General features: G+C 41.4%; 1 protein-coding gene and 1 non-coding gene across 4 annotated transcripts in view; both read right to left on the reverse strand.

Moving 5' to 3' along the window:
• The window catches only part of PPP1R14C (protein phosphatase 1 regulatory inhibitor subunit 14C), a 108,268-nt gene that overhangs the window by 78,065 nt on the left and 12,371 nt on the right, over positions 1-17,832 (reverse strand). The window lies entirely within an intron of this gene.
• LOC126954092 (small nucleolar RNA U13) lies at positions 7,348-7,451 on the reverse strand. The gene has a single exon (XR_007725538.1). It is a non-coding gene; the product is annotated as a small nucleolar RNA U13 (small nucleolar RNA).

Genomic DNA, 17,832 nt, shown 5'->3' on the forward strand with positions numbered 1-17,832 from the left:
ATAAACCAAGGCTTCATAAGAAAAGAAAGAATATGCCTAACATCAGCTCTCAATATCTAAATGATGAATTGAATAAGTCACACACCTAGTGATGCTCAGAGCTGGGAGTCTGCACTCAGCTGTACCTCGCTCTCTATTTCTACCCACCTCCCCACCTGCATCACAGGGCCTCGCACAGTAGGCCAGGAATGGTCTGGTGCATTAACACACACACACAAAACCACAGCTTTACAAAAGAGCTTCGCCTTGTCATAAAAGCACCAATGCTGGGGGTTACAGAGATCTTCTAGAAAGCTGTCCAGTCTCCCTGGTCTAGGGAAGGAATCTAATGTTTCCCATCTAGAGTGACTTTAACCATTAGTTCTAAATGTCAATGCCACATAACGAATATATAGAGAGATTATCTATAACCTATCTAATGATGAATTACCCATCTGCAAAGGGTTCCCATCTATAATTCTTTATAGACAAGTGATGAATAAATAGCATAAATTCTTTAGCAAAGAAAGGGAGAGATTCTGAACACTGATAAACATTTGTTGATTTTACTTAGTGACATGGTTCTGTGATCTTTAAATTCATCCCTATTTAAATAAAATATGTCTTGTGCTAAATTATGAAATCAGAAATCAGGCTGTTTGCATGAGAATAAAATTAGAGAGGAACGAGAGAAAGCGATGAAATTCCAGTCCCGGTTTGCAGCCTGAAGAAAATCCCTTAACTTTCAAATGTGTGTGTCAATCACGGACACTGTGTGGAGACGTGAGAAATCTGAGCAGCAGTGGCCCTGAAAGATCCTTTTACCATGCTATAGATGGAGTCAGTGTGTCAGGCAGAGAAGTCAGGACAGAAGATCTCTCGGGTCTCTTTTAAATGTGAGCTTCTGGGATTCTCCTTATAATAGAGTTTAGATTGTTGTTATGCTCATACAAAATTACAGAGAATCCTGCAACTATAAGACGTTAGGTATGTGCAGTGGTATGCTAGATGGAGCTGGCTTGTACCAGCTCACTAGAGACCACTGTTAAATTTTCAGGAATTTTATAAGCCAGCTGTCAAACATGATAATGAGAGAATGTTCAGGTCAGTGGAACTCCTCTGTAACATACCATGGTGGATAAACGTCATTACACATTTGTCCAAACCCATGGAATATACAACACCTTGAGTGGACCCTCACGTAAACTACGCACTTTGGGTGATAATGGCGTGTCAACGTAGGTTCATCGATTGTGACAAATGTACCACTCCTAGGGAGTGTCACGCTGGGGGAGCTGGTGGGGAGGCTGTGTTGGGGGACTGGGCAGAGAGTACATAGGAAAGGTATCTTCCTCTCGATTTTACTGTGAATCTAAAACTGCTCTAAAAAACATTTAAATTTTTTTTAATGTATTTTGAAAAAAATGTTAAATAAAAGTTAACTTTTATAGTCATAAAAAATAATAAGACCATATCACTTCCCTGCATAAAAGCTATCATACTTGGAAACAAAATTCAAATTCCTTACCATTAAAAAAAAAAAAAAAAAAAAAAAAAAGAGTCGTACTGTAACCTCCAAGGCTCTGTTTCTTCTAACCTCATTGCCTATCACTCTTCTCTCTCATTTCCCTAGAATGTAAAACCCACAAGGAAGGGAAGTGACTTTTGTCTCTTTGGTCTACTTCTACATCATGGGTGCTTAAAAGATAACTAGCAGCCAGGTGCGGTGGCTCATGTCTATAATCCCAGCACTTTGGGGGGCCGAGGCCGGTGGATCACGAGGTCAGGAAATCGAGACCATCCTGGATAACACGGAGAAACCCCGTCTCTACTAAAAATACAAAAAAAAAAAAAAATTAGCCAGGCCTGGTGGCGGTCGCCCGTAGTCCCAGCTACTTGGGAGGCTGAGGCAGGAGAATGGTGTGAACCTGGGAGGCAGAACTTGCAGTGAGGCGAGATCACGCCACTGCACTCCAGCCTGGGCGTCAGAGTGAGACTCCATCTCAAAAAAAAAAAAAAAAGTAACTAGGACATGACAAAAGTGTAATGAATATGTGTTGAATTCAGTTCTCATCACCCATATTTTCTTATTCTTTCTTGTGTGGCAGATTGTATTTTCCAAAACTGGCTTCAACAATATTTTCCATTCCACTTCCCTTCCTCACAAGGTGATCTCACTTGACTTTCCTCCCATCAGAAGGTAAAATCTATGTTCCTTTTCCTCGAAACCTTGTTAGAACCGTGACTAGAACAGAAGCGATACTATGTGACCTCCAAGGAAAAGTCATTAAAAGCAATACAACTTCTTCCTGATTGTATTGAGATGTTTACTCCAGAGCCCAGTCCCCATACAGCAAGGAAACCGAAATAGCACATGGAAAACCTGCATGCTGAAGAGCTGACACAATGGCCCATGGCCCTAACAGTTTCCTGAATGCGGGAGTGAGTCATGTTAAAAATACATACTCAGGTCCTAAGTTTGCCATATCAATTAATTCCCCATGAGACAGAGATGAGTCACCCCCAACAAATGATGCACAAATCGGATTTGTAAGCAAAATAAATGATAGGCATTTCTTAAGCCACTAAGATGTGGGGCAGTTTGTTGCATGATATTGGTAATTAGTAAAGCTTGGTTCATTCTACTTTCATCTCCTTCCCGCTTGGGCCTTTTCATATTTGATTTCATCAGCCTAGAATTTTCTTCATTCACAATTCACTTGTCCTGTGCCTTCACCTTATACAGGTCTCTGCTTATGACACCTTCTCTTTTATTCAACCATTGGGTTTGGCTGCATGTAACAACAACAACAACCTTTTAACAGCAGTTTGGAGATGAAATATGATTTTTTTTCCGCCATATACAGAGAAGTCCAACACAGTTGGATATTGGCATTTGTTCAACAGTTCAAAGACGTCATACGTAAGTTCTTATTTTATTGTTTCTATTTTTAATTTTTTTTCCTCTTCTACTTACATTTCAAGAAGTAAGGAAAAGGACAAGTTTCCCATGACAACTGAATCAATTACCATTAAATTATTATTCAGACACTCCATGCAGTGAATTCATTTCCCTGGTCAAAATTTGTCATAGAATAACCTCTAACTATAATGGAAGGTTATATATTTTTAAGGAGTGTAAAATATCTTATTGATAATTTTATATTGAGGCTGGGCACAGTGGCTCACACCTGTAATCCCAGCACCTTGGGAGGCCATGACGGGTGGATCACCTGAGCTCAGGAGTTCAAGACCACCCTGGGCAACATGGCGAAACCCCATTTCTACTAAAATACAAAAAATTAGCTGGGCATGGTGGCACGCACCGATAGTCCCAGCTACGTGGGATGCTGAAGCAGGAGAATCACTTGAGCCCGGGAGGCAGATGTTGCAGTGAGCCAAGATTGCACCACTGTACTCCAGCTTGGGCTACAGAGTGAGACTCTGTCTCAAATAATAATAATTTTATATCGATCATATGTTAAAATGATAATATTTTTGATACATTGAGTTAAATGTTACTAACATTTTTAATTAAATTATATAATTGTATAAGAAGAGTATATAATAAAGTTGTAAATACTCAAAACATGACTTTCTAATTATTTGATGACATTTTCCTATTCTTACGCTCTTAAGGTTACTTCCATCTCCTGCATCTGTATGGAGGAAGTACTTGTCCCTGCTCCTCCCCAGGGACCTCACAAGGGTCACCTGAAATCAACCATGGTGAGAATTTACACCAAGGAAACTGGGCTGCTGTGAATCAAGGAATTTTTTTCTCTCATAAGAGCCAGTTGTTAAACTTTCACCAGCAATTCACTGCATATATGTGAACCTCAAAGACGAAAAAAGACAAAAAAAAAAAAAAAAAAAAGGACACTGTATTGTGTTAGGGAGAAGGAGTAGGGGAGAGGAAAGTAAAAGGGGAAGTTAAAACCGAAAGGGAGAAAGCAAGGTGGGGGAGGAGTGGGGGAGAGGAGAGTCAGGAGGGGAGGGACCACAGAAAGGGTGGGAGAAAAGCAAGGGGGAGGGGAAGGGGGAAGGAGAGAAGGAGAGAAAGAGGGGAGGAGAGAAGGGGAGAAAGAGAAAGGGGAGAAGGGAGACATGGAGAGAAAGGGGGAGTTATTTTATGTTTAGTATCCCAAGGAAAACAAGGGTTCTATATAGGTAAATTATTTCAACTCTTTTTCTTCAAATCTCTCTAAAGGGATTCCTCGTGTGCCTGCCTTTGGGGTCTGAATGGCTCAGGTCACTCCTATGGCCAGGCGTCCTGCCACACTGCCTCTCGGGACACGCTGCAACAGGCTCAGAGCTCTCTTTGCCTTATACAGAGTATAAGACGGCTCTGGTCTTCCAAGCTTTTTATAGATGCTCCATCCCCTCCCTTACTGTCAGGCTGTCAGCTGTCACTTCTAGATGTTCTCCCAGGATGTATACCTAGCAGCCTAGTTTGCTGCTTCTAAATCTAGTGAACTAAAAAAGCAGAAAACCAAACTTGTTAGAAATGTGGCTAAAGTAAGAGCACAGAAGCTCTACGTGGAAGCCCAAGGACCTCTGTGATAAATCAAGAACATACCCCAGCATACCCGAGAATATCATAACTCTTTAGGGTCTCAAAGCTACGCTTTCTGCTTTCTTTTTTCTTTTCTTTTTTTTTTTTTTTTTTTTTTTTTTTTTTTTGAGACAGAGTCTTGCTCTGTCACTCAGGCTGGAGCGCAGTGGTGCGATCTCAGCTCACTGCAACCTCTGCCTCCCAGGTTCAAGCAATTCTCCTGCCTCAGCCTCCTGAGTAGCTGGGATGACAGGTGCCCACCATCATGCCCAGCTAATTTTTTTGTATTTTTAGTAGAGACGGGGTTTGCCGTGTTGGCCAGGCTGGTCTCAAACTCCAGACCTCAAGTGATTCGCCCACCTCGGCCTCCCAAAGCGCTGGGATTACAGGTGTGAGCCACTGTGCTCGGCCTAATGTTTGCATTTAGAGATGAGGTTTCACCACGTTGGCCAGGCTGTTTTTGAACTTCTGACCTCAAGTGATTCGCCCGCCTCCGCCTCCCAAAGTGCAAGGATTACAGACGTGAGCCACCGCGCCTGACCTCTTTCTGCTTTCCTTTAGGTTCCTTCACTCGGTTCCAAATGACTGGAGTTACAAAATTCATGACTTCAAGGTTGGTGAGGTTTCACTAAATATATAAAATATTCGCCTGAGACAAGCTGAAAAGGAAAATGGACATGACATTAACTAAATAGAAAAGAGAATCACAGTCCCATCACGGAAGTAACATTAAGCACCAGCCGCCCTGTTCCCTTAGCAATCTGCTTCCTCCTCCTAAGGAGGGGAAGCTACGAGGCTGCCTCTCCCAGTGGCTCCAAAAGGCTTCAGAGCAGCTCAAACTGCAGCCACCGGACATGGGCAGTGGTGGACAACAAGTGCTGGTGGAGGCAGCCCCATTTTCCAACAGCTACCTCCTGGAGCTGGCCCCACTTTGAAGATCTGCTTGTCCCTTGCCCCTCTTTGTTCACATCCATCCCCAGAGGAAAGGAGGAACAAAGAGACCCTGGGACATAACCCCAGGCCCTGGTGTCACCAAGCAAGATGGCACCATGGGAGAAGCCTCTAGGGCTCTTCTGTTCCCCAGGGGGCAGTTACCAAGAAGAGCAGCACTTGGCCAGGCACAGTGGCTCACGCCTGTAATCCCAGCACTTTGGGAGGCTGAGGTAGGCAGATCACGAGGTCAGGAGATCGAGACCATCCTGGCTTACATGGTGAAACCCCGTCTCTACTAAAAATACAAAAACTTAGCTGGGCATGGTAGTGGGCATCTGTAGTCCCAGCTACTAAGGAGACTGAGGCAGAATGGCATGAACTTGGCAGGCAGAGCCTCCAGTGAGCCGAGATCATGCCACTGCACTCCAGCCTGGGTGACAAAGCGAGACTCCATTTCAAAAAAAAAAAGAAGAGCAGTATGCAGCATGTGACACATGGTATGTGGCACGCGGCCCACTCACAATGCGATCTGGTGTACTGGCACTGACTGGCACATCCAGAGTCCACACCAACCTCCTGAAAATGCATTCGTCTATTTTTCTAAACTTGGTCTTTGGTCTGGCACTAAATTTTGAAAATGAGAAAAGTACTTAACTTCTCGCTGAATTCACTGTATGAAATACTGCACTTCACATTTATTTTCATCTCTTTTTCTTTGTAGGGTTTTGTTTGTTTTAAAATAGTCTGATAGCAACATAAAAGTTCTAATTCTTAGGCCTGTTGCCTGTTTATCCAGGCTGTCACACACAAAAATTTTAAATAACTATAATAGAACGATAAAGCTACCTCAGATATGGAGGAATATTCTCAAAATTACCCTCCTTGCACTCAGTGTTTAACTTGTAAAGAAAGAAACAACAAATGTTATAAAATTAAAAATAGAAACTCCGGAAATAATCCTATTATTTCAGTTCTACTTTATGCCTACCACATAGTAGGCCCATAAAAGATATTTATTGTATGACTGGCTGGATGGTTAAATAGATGCAGTACTGCCAACTGAACAATCTGAGGTCAACCAACCTTCCCCAAGGACTTTAGCCAAAAGAGCTGGTCCAGAAACATATTTGGGCCTAGAGAAGAAATGCAATTAACTAGGCAAGTCGAGTCTTCTCTAACACAAAATCTGAGCATCTTTTCTTGGAGTAGGAGCCCAGATATTTTAAAACTCTTGCCTAAAGGCAAGTTCAGACCTGTCCACCAACTAACTGATGTTTATTGAATATTTACAGCACAGGGGCCACTGCCAGGAAATGCAGATGGAGTATAGTGAGCAAGACAGAAAGGCTCCACCTAATATTCGAACATACTCACTAGAATCTATATAGAGCCACACATATAAGGTCTCCTGTCTTAGTTAGTTTGGGCTGCTTTAACAGACTACCACAGACTGGTAGTTTAAACAACAGAAATATATTTCTCACCATTCTGGAAGTTGGGAAGTTCAAGATCAAGGTGCCACAGATCCCATGTCTGGTGAGAGCCAACTTCCTGGTTTGCAGATGGCTAACTTCTCAATGTGTTCTCCCACGATGCAGAGCAGAGAAAGAGAGCTCTCTTGTGTCTTTTATAAGGGCACTAATCCCATTCATGAGTGCTCCACCCTCAGGACATAATCACCTCTGAAAGGCCCCTCTCCCAGTACTATAATATTGGGGCTTAGGATTCCAACATATAAATTTTAGGGGGATATAAACATTCAATCTACAGTATCCCCTGATTTTTAACTACAGTGCAGTGAGAGAAGATGATCTTTAAATGAATGGTACTGGGTCAACTAGAGGTCCAAGTGGAAAAAGAATTTTTTTTTTCCAAATTCAGGGCAGATGGGTAATGTGCCAATGTCATAACAAGGTTCAAGGCTGGTACATCTCACACACGCGTGTGAATACCCAGTCATCATGCTCATGTACTACAAAAGTACAGTACTGCCAACTGAAGGACTTTAGCCAAAAGAACTGGTCCAGAAACATATTTGGGCCTAGAGAAGAAATGTAATTAACTAGGCAAGTCAAGTCTTCTCTAACACAAAATCTGAGTATCTTTTCTTGGAGTGGGAGCCCAGATATTTTAAAACTCTTGCTTAAAGGCAAGTTCAGACCTGTCCATTATACCACACATAATCTTAATCTTAATCTCTACATCATACCACACATAAAAATGAATTTCAGATGGATTACAGATCTATATATAAAAGGTAAAATAATGAAGCATCAAAAAGGTAACAGAAAAACATTTTCATGACCTTGTAGCAGACAAGGGCTTCTTAAATAGGTTGAAAATATACCAAATATAAAGGAAAAAGCTGACAAATTGGAAAATATTAAGATTAAGAACCTCTGTGCCTCAAAAGTCACCATTCAGAGAGTGAAAAAGGCAATTCACAAAGTGGAACACATATTTCCAACAAAGGGCTCTTATCTAGACTGTAAGAGATCAATGTCCAGGATATATAAAAGACAACCCAAACCCAAAGTTGTTGTTTTTTCTCTTTGAAATGGGCAAAAGAATCGAACAAGCACTTCACAAAGAGGATATCCAAAGGCCAGTAAACATATGAAAAGGGGCTGGACTTGACTAGTCATCAGCTAAATGTAAATCTGAACCATAATGCAACACCACTATATACATAATGGACGGCTAAATGAAAAAGTCAGAAGATAGCAAGTGTAGGTGAGGATGGAAAACAATCAGGACTTTCACATAGTGTCGTGGGCATGTACACTGGTGCAGTTACTTAAGAAATCATCTGAGAGTACCTAGCAATGCTGAATATATACATACTCTATAAACCAGCAATTTTGCAACTCTGTATATAAGCCAACAGAAATGCAGACATAGGTTCACCAAAAGACACATGCAATAATATTCACAGAAGCGCAATTCAGAATAGCTCAAAACTGAAAGCCTTCCAAATGTCCATCAAAAGTAGAATCAATAAAAAAACAACTGTGACGTATTCACACATGGAGTACTATGTGGCAACGGAAATGATCAAACCTCAAATGACATGCAGCAATGTGGGTATCTCACACATCTAATGTTGAACAACAATAACAACAAAAACAGACATAAAAGCTTTTAAGAAGGCAAAATTAATCAGATGACCTTGGAGGGAGGACAGGGGGCTAACAATGGGATGAGCATACATGAGGGACCCCTGCAGTGCTGGCACTATTCCATTTCCTGATCTGGAAGGTGGGTGGCTTCAATTTGACAAAATTCATCAACTGTGCACTTGCACTTGGGTTTTGTGTATTTTGCATGTTATACTACAATAAAAAGGGTTTTTTTGTTTGTTTGTTTGTTTGTTTGTTTTGAGACGGAGTCTCGCTCTGTCACCCAGGCTGGAGTGCAGTGGCGCGCTCTCTGCTCACTGCAAGCTCCGCCTCCCGGGTTCATGATTCTCCTGCCTCAGCCTCCCAAGTAGCTGGGACTACAGGCTCCAGCCATGACGCCTGGCTAGTTTTTTGTACTTTTAGTAGAGACAGGGTTTCACCGTGTTAGCCAGGATGGTCTCGATCTCCTGACCTCGTGATCCGCCTGCCTCGGCCTCCCAAAGTGCTGGGATTACAGGCATGAGCCACAGTGCCCGGCCTACAATAAAAAGTTTTTAAGAAAATACTCTCATTCACATCTTCACCTCTTTCTGTTCCTAGTCCCTTGGTCATGCCAAGATTCATCCTGCCACAGGGTGTTTGCATTAACTGAGTCCAGTATGTCCCCCCAGGGCTTTGCACACCGCTGGTGCCATCCCTCATCATGCAGACCCAGATACAAATGCAATGAACTTCCTCAAAGAAGCCCTTCCTGGCCCCATTAACCTGGCCACAGTCTCTCACTCATTATCCTATTAGCTTTTTTTTTTTTCTAGCACTACTCAGGAGCTGAAGCCATTCTGATTTACTCATTTGCGTTTGTTTTTAAGATTACAGGGACTCTTTCGCTGTTGTATCTAAGCACCTGTGTCCCTAGCACCTAAAAGTGCATGTGGCATTTTGACCTCACTAATTTCTAACATATATCCAAACAAAAGTCCACCCACAAGTGTTTATACCACGCTTACTCGTAATCATCAAAAACTGAAGCAACCAAGATGTCCTTCAAGAGCCAAGTGGATAAACTGTAGTACATTTATACAATGGCATCTTATTCAGCCATAAAAAGAATTGAGCTATCAAGCCACAAAAAATACCACACAGATGAATCTTAAATGTGTATTGCGTAGTGAAAGAAGTTAGTCTGAAAATGCTGTATACTGTATGATTTCAATTATATGACATACTGGAAAAGGCAAAACGATAGCAATAGGAAAGGGATCAGTGGTTCAGGAAGAAATGGCAGAGGTTGGGCTGGCACTGTGGCTCTTGCCTGTAATCCCAGCACTTTGGGAGGCCCAGGTGGGCAGATCACCTGAGGTCAGGAGTTGGAGACCAGCCTAGCCAACATGGCGAAATCCCGTCTCTACTAAAAATACAAAAATTAGCTGGATATTGTGGCGCATGCCTTTAGTCCCAGCTACTGGGGAGGCTGAGGCAGGAGAATCGCTTGAATCCAGGAGGCAGAGGTTGCAGTGAGCTGAGATCACACCACTGCACTCCAGCCTGGGCGACAAAGCAAGACTCCGTCTCAAAAATAAAAGAAAAGAAAACAAAACGAAAAAAAACAAAATAAAAGAAAAGAAAACAAAAGAAAAGGAGGAGGGTAAATGGGTAAAGCACAGGAGATATTTTAGGAGGTGCAACTATTCTGTTTGATACTGTAAGGGTGGATACATGACACTATGCATTTGTTAAAATCCATAGGACTGATTCCACAAAGAATGAATCTTAATGTACAATATACACAAATTTAAAAAATCATTTAGGAGATTGCGGGATCCCAGGATGGAATGTAGAATGTGATAAAACAATCTATCTATATTACAAATGTATGCAACAACCTCACTGAAGGGGATAGGGGAAAAGGGTGCTAACCGAAGTAACTAGAAATAAGTAGAGTCTGTTAAAATCAAATGCAAAAGGAGTGCACATAAGCACCATCTTCTAGTTGATAAAGTTGTTTCCCATAGGGATTGAGTTAACAATTCTGATATTGCTGTACATGTACACTACAACTGAACAATTAAGGGAATGGTTACGGGTGGTGGGAACCACAGGTTTGTGTCTGTTGCAGTAGGAGTTTAAAGACAGGGAAAGAAAGGGGACTAGCACGACCCATGTGGTAATGGATTAGAATCGAAGACATCAAATGAGCTGATGTTTAGCTTGATATAGATGCTGATGGTTACATATGGAAATATTTGTAGATATATATACACAAATTAGAATATACATATATCTTTTCTTGCTGTCATGTGAGAGATCTTAGAAACAATGGCATTTCAGTAGCAACAAGTACACCTGGCATCCCTTATGTTGGTTTTCTTGGTTACTTTTCTTTTTTTTTCTTTGAGACAGAGTCTCACCCTGTCACCCAGGCTGGAGTGCAGTGGTGCCATCTCTGCTCACTGCAAGCTCCACCTCCCGGGTTCACATCATTCACCTGCCTCAGCCTCCTGAGTAGCTGAGACTACAGGCACCCACCACCACGCCCAACTAATTTTTTCTATTTTTAGTAGAGACGGGGTTTCACCATGTTAGCCAGGATGGTCTTGACCTCCTGACCTCATGATCCATCTGCCTCAGCCTCTCAAAGATTTGGGATCACAGGCTTGAGCCACTGCGCCCAGCCCTTTTTTTTTTTTTTTTTTTTTTTTTTTTTTTTTGAGACAGAGTCTTGCTCTGTCACCCAGGCTGGAGTGCAATGGCATGATCTCAGCTCACTGCAACCTCCACCTCCTGGGTTCAAACGATTCTCCTGTCTCAGCCTCCCGAGTAGCTGGGATTATAGGAGCATGCCACCACGCCTGGCTAATTTTTGTATTTTTAGTAGAGATGGGGTTTCACCGTGTTGGCCAGGCTGATCTCAAACTCCTGACCTCAGATGATCTGCCCTCTTTGGCCTCCCAAAGTGCTGGGATTACAGGCACGAGCCACCGCACCTGGCCATATCTTGGTTTCTAATAACAATCTCTAATAAAAGGAACCAGGGGTCCTTGGAGAAATGACTGGCTCTAAATCTGGGGCAGAAGACATACAAGATGAGTATTTTATAGTGCTAGAAAGTAAAGAAGTATTAAATACACAGACACACACATGATCATGGGGGTATGTCAAAGGAACACAAGAACCAATAGAAACAGCTCCCAATAGCCAAAACTGGAATAATATGGGCCACAAAATAAAGTAATATTGAATTATAATCCAAGGCAAACAAGAAATATCCATGATCCATAGTGACATAAATAAAGCAGACTAAGTAAACAAATGAGGAAGAAGAGACAAATCTCCCATGCAAAAGAATTCCATATACATTATGTAGCTACACAATGAGGCGGAACATAACTTCCCATTACTTAAGAATGAGCTACACATAGTGATTTTCTTCCAAAGAATACAGTGTGGAAAGAGAGGGAGTAACTGTACAGTGAAGAAGCCTGACAGACACTATCTCAGCCAGGTGCTCAAGGTGAATATCAACAGGTGAATATATATATATATAAAATATGTACCTAGAAAAGAGATTCGAATGATACATGATAACTATTAGTAGTGTTTTTTAGTATCGATATGGGTAATTTATTTTGTTTATCTGTTTTGTGCAATGCGCATATTGACAGGATGTACCTTGACAGAATGTGATAAAATGTTTCTTTACCTTTTGGGTCTTCCTCCCTCAAACCCATAAACACAGTCTAATCATGAGAAAAATATCAGACAAATGCCATTTGAGGGACATTCTACACAATACCTAATAAGTACTCCACAATAATGTCAAGGTCATCCAAAACAAAGGAAGGCTGAGAAACTGGCCTAGCCAAGGGAGTCTAAGGAGACATGCCAGGTAAATGCAACGTGGTGTCCCGGATGGGATCCTGGAACAGAAAAAGGACTCTAGGCAAAAACTAAAGAATCTGAATAAAGTATGGACTTTAGAGAATAATAATGTATCAATATTGGTTCATTGATTGTGACAGATGTATAATTCTAACACGTTGCTAACAGGTAAAACCTGTTGCAGAATATATGGGAACTGTGTTCTGTCTTCGCAATTTTTCTGTAAATCTAAAACCATCTAAAACATAAAGCATATTTGTTGAAAAAAAAAAAAAAAAAGAATGCCTGGCAGAGACAGACGAAGGGACTAGTAGGTGGATATTGGAAGGAGGGACAGAAGGACAGTGCCTTGTATGATGGAAGGATGGACAGATGCTGGGATGGCTGATGGACGGATAATTGACAGAGTGGCTTAGAAAGCCGAGAGCACACAGGCCGGGCGCAGTGGCTCACACCTGTAATCCCAACACTTTGGGAGGCCGAGGTGGGCGGATCACGAGGTCAGGAGATTCAGACCATCCTGGCTAACACGGTGAAAACCCGTCTCTACTAAAAATACAAAAAATTAGCGGGGTGTGGTGATGGGCACCTGTAGTCCCAGCTACTCGGGAGGCTGAGGCAGGAGAATGGCGTGAACCTGGGAGGCGGACCTTGCAGTGAGCCGAGATCGCGCCACTGCACTCCAGCCTGGGCGACAGAGCGAGACTCCGTCAAAAAAAGGGGGGGAGGGGAGGGGAGTGGGGGGAGGGGAGGGGAGTGGAGGGGAGGGGGCTGAGAGCACACAAGACAAAAACTGGAACAGGCACTTGGAATTTAGCAACATGGAGGTCATGAACCTTCTGGGTGGAAAAGAAGGACAAGCCACACAGCAGTGGCTAAGAAGGTCACAGAAGTTGATAAAATGCGATCAAAGAATATAGACAATCTCTCTGTCAAATGTGGCTGAAGAGAGGAAGACAGAGAAAGACTTTTGTGTGTATTTGTGTTCTAATAGTCTACTGAGGTATAATCTACATATCACAAACTGCACAGATCTTCAATATACAGTCTATGACTCTTGAAACAAAGGAATAGCTGATGATACAGAAGTCAGCCCCTGAGCAGTTAGAAGGGGCTGGGCTCCAGAAGGAAGTTGAAAAGTGATCCAACCTTCCTTTTAACTTTCCTTCCGTCCTGTGGGTGGTGGTACCATCCTCATCCTCAGAGACTGTCTTTCCTGCCCCCCAAAAATGAAGACACCAAAGGAGTCTTCCAAAGTGTTATGTGTTCTATCCAAAGTGTTAAGGCTGCTTCCTCTGAAAATATAAAGAATCTAATATAAACAAATTTACTGGCTTTTTCTTCCTTATTTATAATTTTTTAAAAATTTAAAACCCATCTTCCTCAAAAAGAGAAGATGGAAAAAACACCAATCAAGCTATTCCAAACATTGTAAAGCCCTGTGGCAGGAGAGGGCTTGTGCCCCTTTCTCACCCATGACAATAAAACAGTGGGATACTCATGCCCGCCCCTTCTAAAAAACAACTTTGAAGTTATTCTCTTATAGGAGAAATACATGTGCATTGCACAAAACAGATAAAATAAATTACCCACAATTATACTAAAAAGCACTACTAATAGTTACCATGTATCATCCGAATCTCTTTTTTAGGTACATATAAAAGATACCCTATGAAAAAAGAGTTTTACCTAGAATACATGTTATCTATTATTACTTAATTCAATGTGATAGAGCTCCTACTACAGAACAGTAATTCTCTTGAAGCAATCCAACAAGAGTTTTCATTCTGGAGTGTTGATTAGATTATTTTACATTCATAAAACCTGGTGTGTGACCAAATTTGCAATCAAGGTAGAAACTCCACCAATATTCCATAATAAAAAAATCTCATAAGCCTCTGCCCCCCATTGGGTGAAAGAACAACCTTAAATTTGAATACACAGATTAACAAGGCAGAATTAGTTATAGCAAAAGTATAGTAGATGTTGCTAATAATACCTTCATAAATATTCTGAGCTTTTAGGGGGATGGTTTTTCATATTATTAATCCTCAAAATTTCTCTGAAAGGATTAGATCATTTAAAAGTGGAAATTAAAGTTAGCCAAGGAATGATGACTGACAATCACTCTTAATAAAGGTAGGTAGTGGGCAGCCTGCTCATCCTTCTAGACAGACCAAGCCAGCTCCCCTACCCCAGGAAGATGGGAGGGTCTATCTTAGGAGGCAACGTCTCTGTTACGTTTTGAATGTCCCCATCAAAAGGCATGTTGCAACCTTAATTCCCAGTGCAGCAATGTTGGTAGGTGGAAACTTTAAGAGGTGGAACTCAATGGGAAGAGCTTGGGTCACAGAGACTCCACCTTCTGGGCCTAGGTGTCTTGGCACAGTTCTCACTACAGTGAGTGAGTTATTGCTCTTGTGAGACTGGATTCATTCTGGAGGTGACAGATTAGTTCCCACCAGGCCAGGGTCTGTTTTGATCCTTCACCTGTATCCACTTCCCCTTTGACCTTCCATCATGTTATGACATGGCATGAGACTCTCCCTGGAAGCCCAGAAGCCAAACAGATTCAGTGCCATGCTTGTGGGACTCCCCAGCCTCCAGAATCATGAACCAAACAAGCCTCTTTCTTGATAAATCACCCAGTCTCAGGTATTCTGTGACAGCAACACAAAATGGACTAAGACATCCTCTCAATCAGGGCATAAAGGATGTGAAAAGAACCTGTGTGTGTAACCAGTAGGTATCTCTGAAATGAGACAATGAGACAAACTTTTTCCCACCACCAGTAAGAAGCCATACTTAGGAGCTTTTCTGTTTGTTTTGATTTTGTAAAGTGGCGCTAGAGGTAGGAAGACATTCACAAGCATGGACTCCTGGAGCAGAAGGCTGAGGTCCACACCCACTCCACCCCTCCTGTGTAGACCACACTCTCTCACATCCTTGGAGTTGTGGTTGTAACAGCTGACATGAGAATTTCATTTTACTAAATATTTTATACATTATCTGTATCTCATTCTTTGCCCTCCTTCAGAGTTTATAGTAAGGTGTCAGTAATTAACTAAGTAAACTAATTCCTCATTTTGTTCTTCAGAGTGATGAGTTAACTCAACCTTGGGATCATGCACCATTGAATACAGCCCATCACCTCTTTGAACCCCTAAAAGGGTTCTTAATCTAAGTCTAACATGGGATGTTCCCAAGGTTTAAGGCATGACTGGCAGCTAAATGCTTTGGAGTCTCTGGCTAATTTAGGTGGCAACCTTTCCATAATACAGACAAGTTTTCACTATCTAAACATCTCTCCATGTAAACTGCTTCTGGTGTAAGATTAGTAAATGCTGAACCGTAGGATATAAAAGATATCCTATGAAAAAAGTTTTTTCTTTTTGATGAAGAAATGGAATATTTTAACATAACAAAAGGCACTTGTCTAACAGAGATAGTACGTGCTGTTTTCTTAGTTTTAATATTTCTAGGGTGCTTTCATTATAGCAAGCATAATCATGTTTTAGCACCAAATCAATGACTCATTTTCTTTTGACTTGTCAGAGAGCGGCCACAACCCAACACAAACATGAGAAAAACCAGTTGACTAATTTGAATTGTTATGTAGAGTATTAGCTCATAAGAACCAAACAGAAAAGCCACCTCTGTCAATCTGAAACTCAACACCTCACCTACCTGGCTTGAAACAGATTTAATTCCATTAATATTAGCAGAAATGAATGAAATGGGCTTTGCCAATTGCACTATTGATATATAAATATAAGAGAAAAATATTAATAGATGATTGGCGGCAGCAGCTAAGGACTTGAGCAAAAACATCATTTAGCATAAGCAAACCAAGTTATTAATAGTTTTTTACATTGTACTTAGGAAAAGCATTACTTTACTTCTGCCATGTCAGTGATAATATCTGCTGCCTTCAAATATGTAAGATAAAATATACACTCGTATCCCTTGGCTTATTTAAAGACAGTTTCTAACTTTTAACCTCAAAAGGGATTCAGCATGGAGCCAATTCCATCTAAATAGATAGACCAAGAGCGCAAGGACTCCATGACCAACTGCCCATGCAAACCTGGCAAAGAAGGAAAGACATAGCTCACTCACTGGGGTGTCTACTTCAGAGATAATGGATTTGAATTTTTCTTTTTCTTTTTTTTTTTTTTTTGAGACAGAGTCTCACTCTGTCGCCCAGGCTGGAGTGCAATGGTGTGATCTCAGCTCACTACAACCTCTGCCTCTCAGGTTCAAGCGATTCTCTTGCCTCAGCCTCCCGAGTAGCTGGGATTACAGGCGCCCACCATCACACTTGGCAAATTTTTGTATTTTCAGTAGAGACGGGGTTTTATCATGTTGGTCAGGCTGATCTCAAACTCCTGACCTCAAGTGATCCACCCGCCTCAGCCTCCCAAAGTGCTGGAAGTACAGGCGTGAGCCACCGCGCCCAGCCAGGATTTGCATTTTTCTTAAGAAATGGCTGACTCCTGTAAATGGTTCACTTATGAAATAACAGAATCCTATAACTTGTTCAACTAAGATGAAGCATATTTGAAAATGTATCAAGTAAATCAAACAAAAAAGATTTGCTCAATCTATTGGCCAAACATGCTAGAATACATGGAAGGTATCTGGGGGGAAATGGTGCAACTGATGTTCACAGTTTCCAGGAAGCAAGCCTTTTAAACAGCAAGGCAGTTTAAACTTGGGCATGTTCCTAAGACTCTTGGAGCCTCCCCGTTTTCTCATTTTAAAATGGAGTAACTACTTATGTCACAGAGTCTTTATGCGGGTCAAATGGGATTATCCAATGGTGCTTTATGATTCTATCATTATACCAAATAAATATTACAAAGAGTAAGTTTTGCTTTTCACTTCCTGCCAGAACTGTCCATAAAAAATCTTAAGTTTTTCTTGTTATCCCCTCTTATTAGTCCTAAAACTAACTATAAAGCGACACTCCAGGAATAAACTCCCCAATAGAAAGTAATTTGCTCAGTATAGATTTAGTCATGCTCTTATTCAGGCTAATTTGTACAATTCACCTTGTTCAATTTTACTCCTGAAAACTGCTGTGATTTTCCCTCTCAGATGCTCATTTCATATCTCAAAACGAACCTCCCTCAAGTTAAAATAAATACCACCATTAGTTAATTAGGAGGTGCCAAGATAAAGGACAAATAATAAGAACAGAAAAGCACCCCCCAAAGTCAATATTATAGGTTATATGCCTAAAATCTTAAGTCAAACATGCTAGTTCTTAAAGGTTAACCCAATTAAATGCAAAGAAAAAGCAGCTACGGTGGCTGTAAGTGTCTGTGCTGTCAGATTCCAAACTTAACTTGAAAGCCAGTAGTT

This window comes from Macaca thibetana, chromosome 4 (assembly GCF_024542745.1).
Source record: "Macaca thibetana thibetana isolate TM-01 chromosome 4, ASM2454274v1, whole genome shotgun sequence".
Lineage (NCBI taxonomy): Eukaryota > Metazoa > Chordata > Mammalia > Primates > Cercopithecidae > Macaca > Macaca thibetana.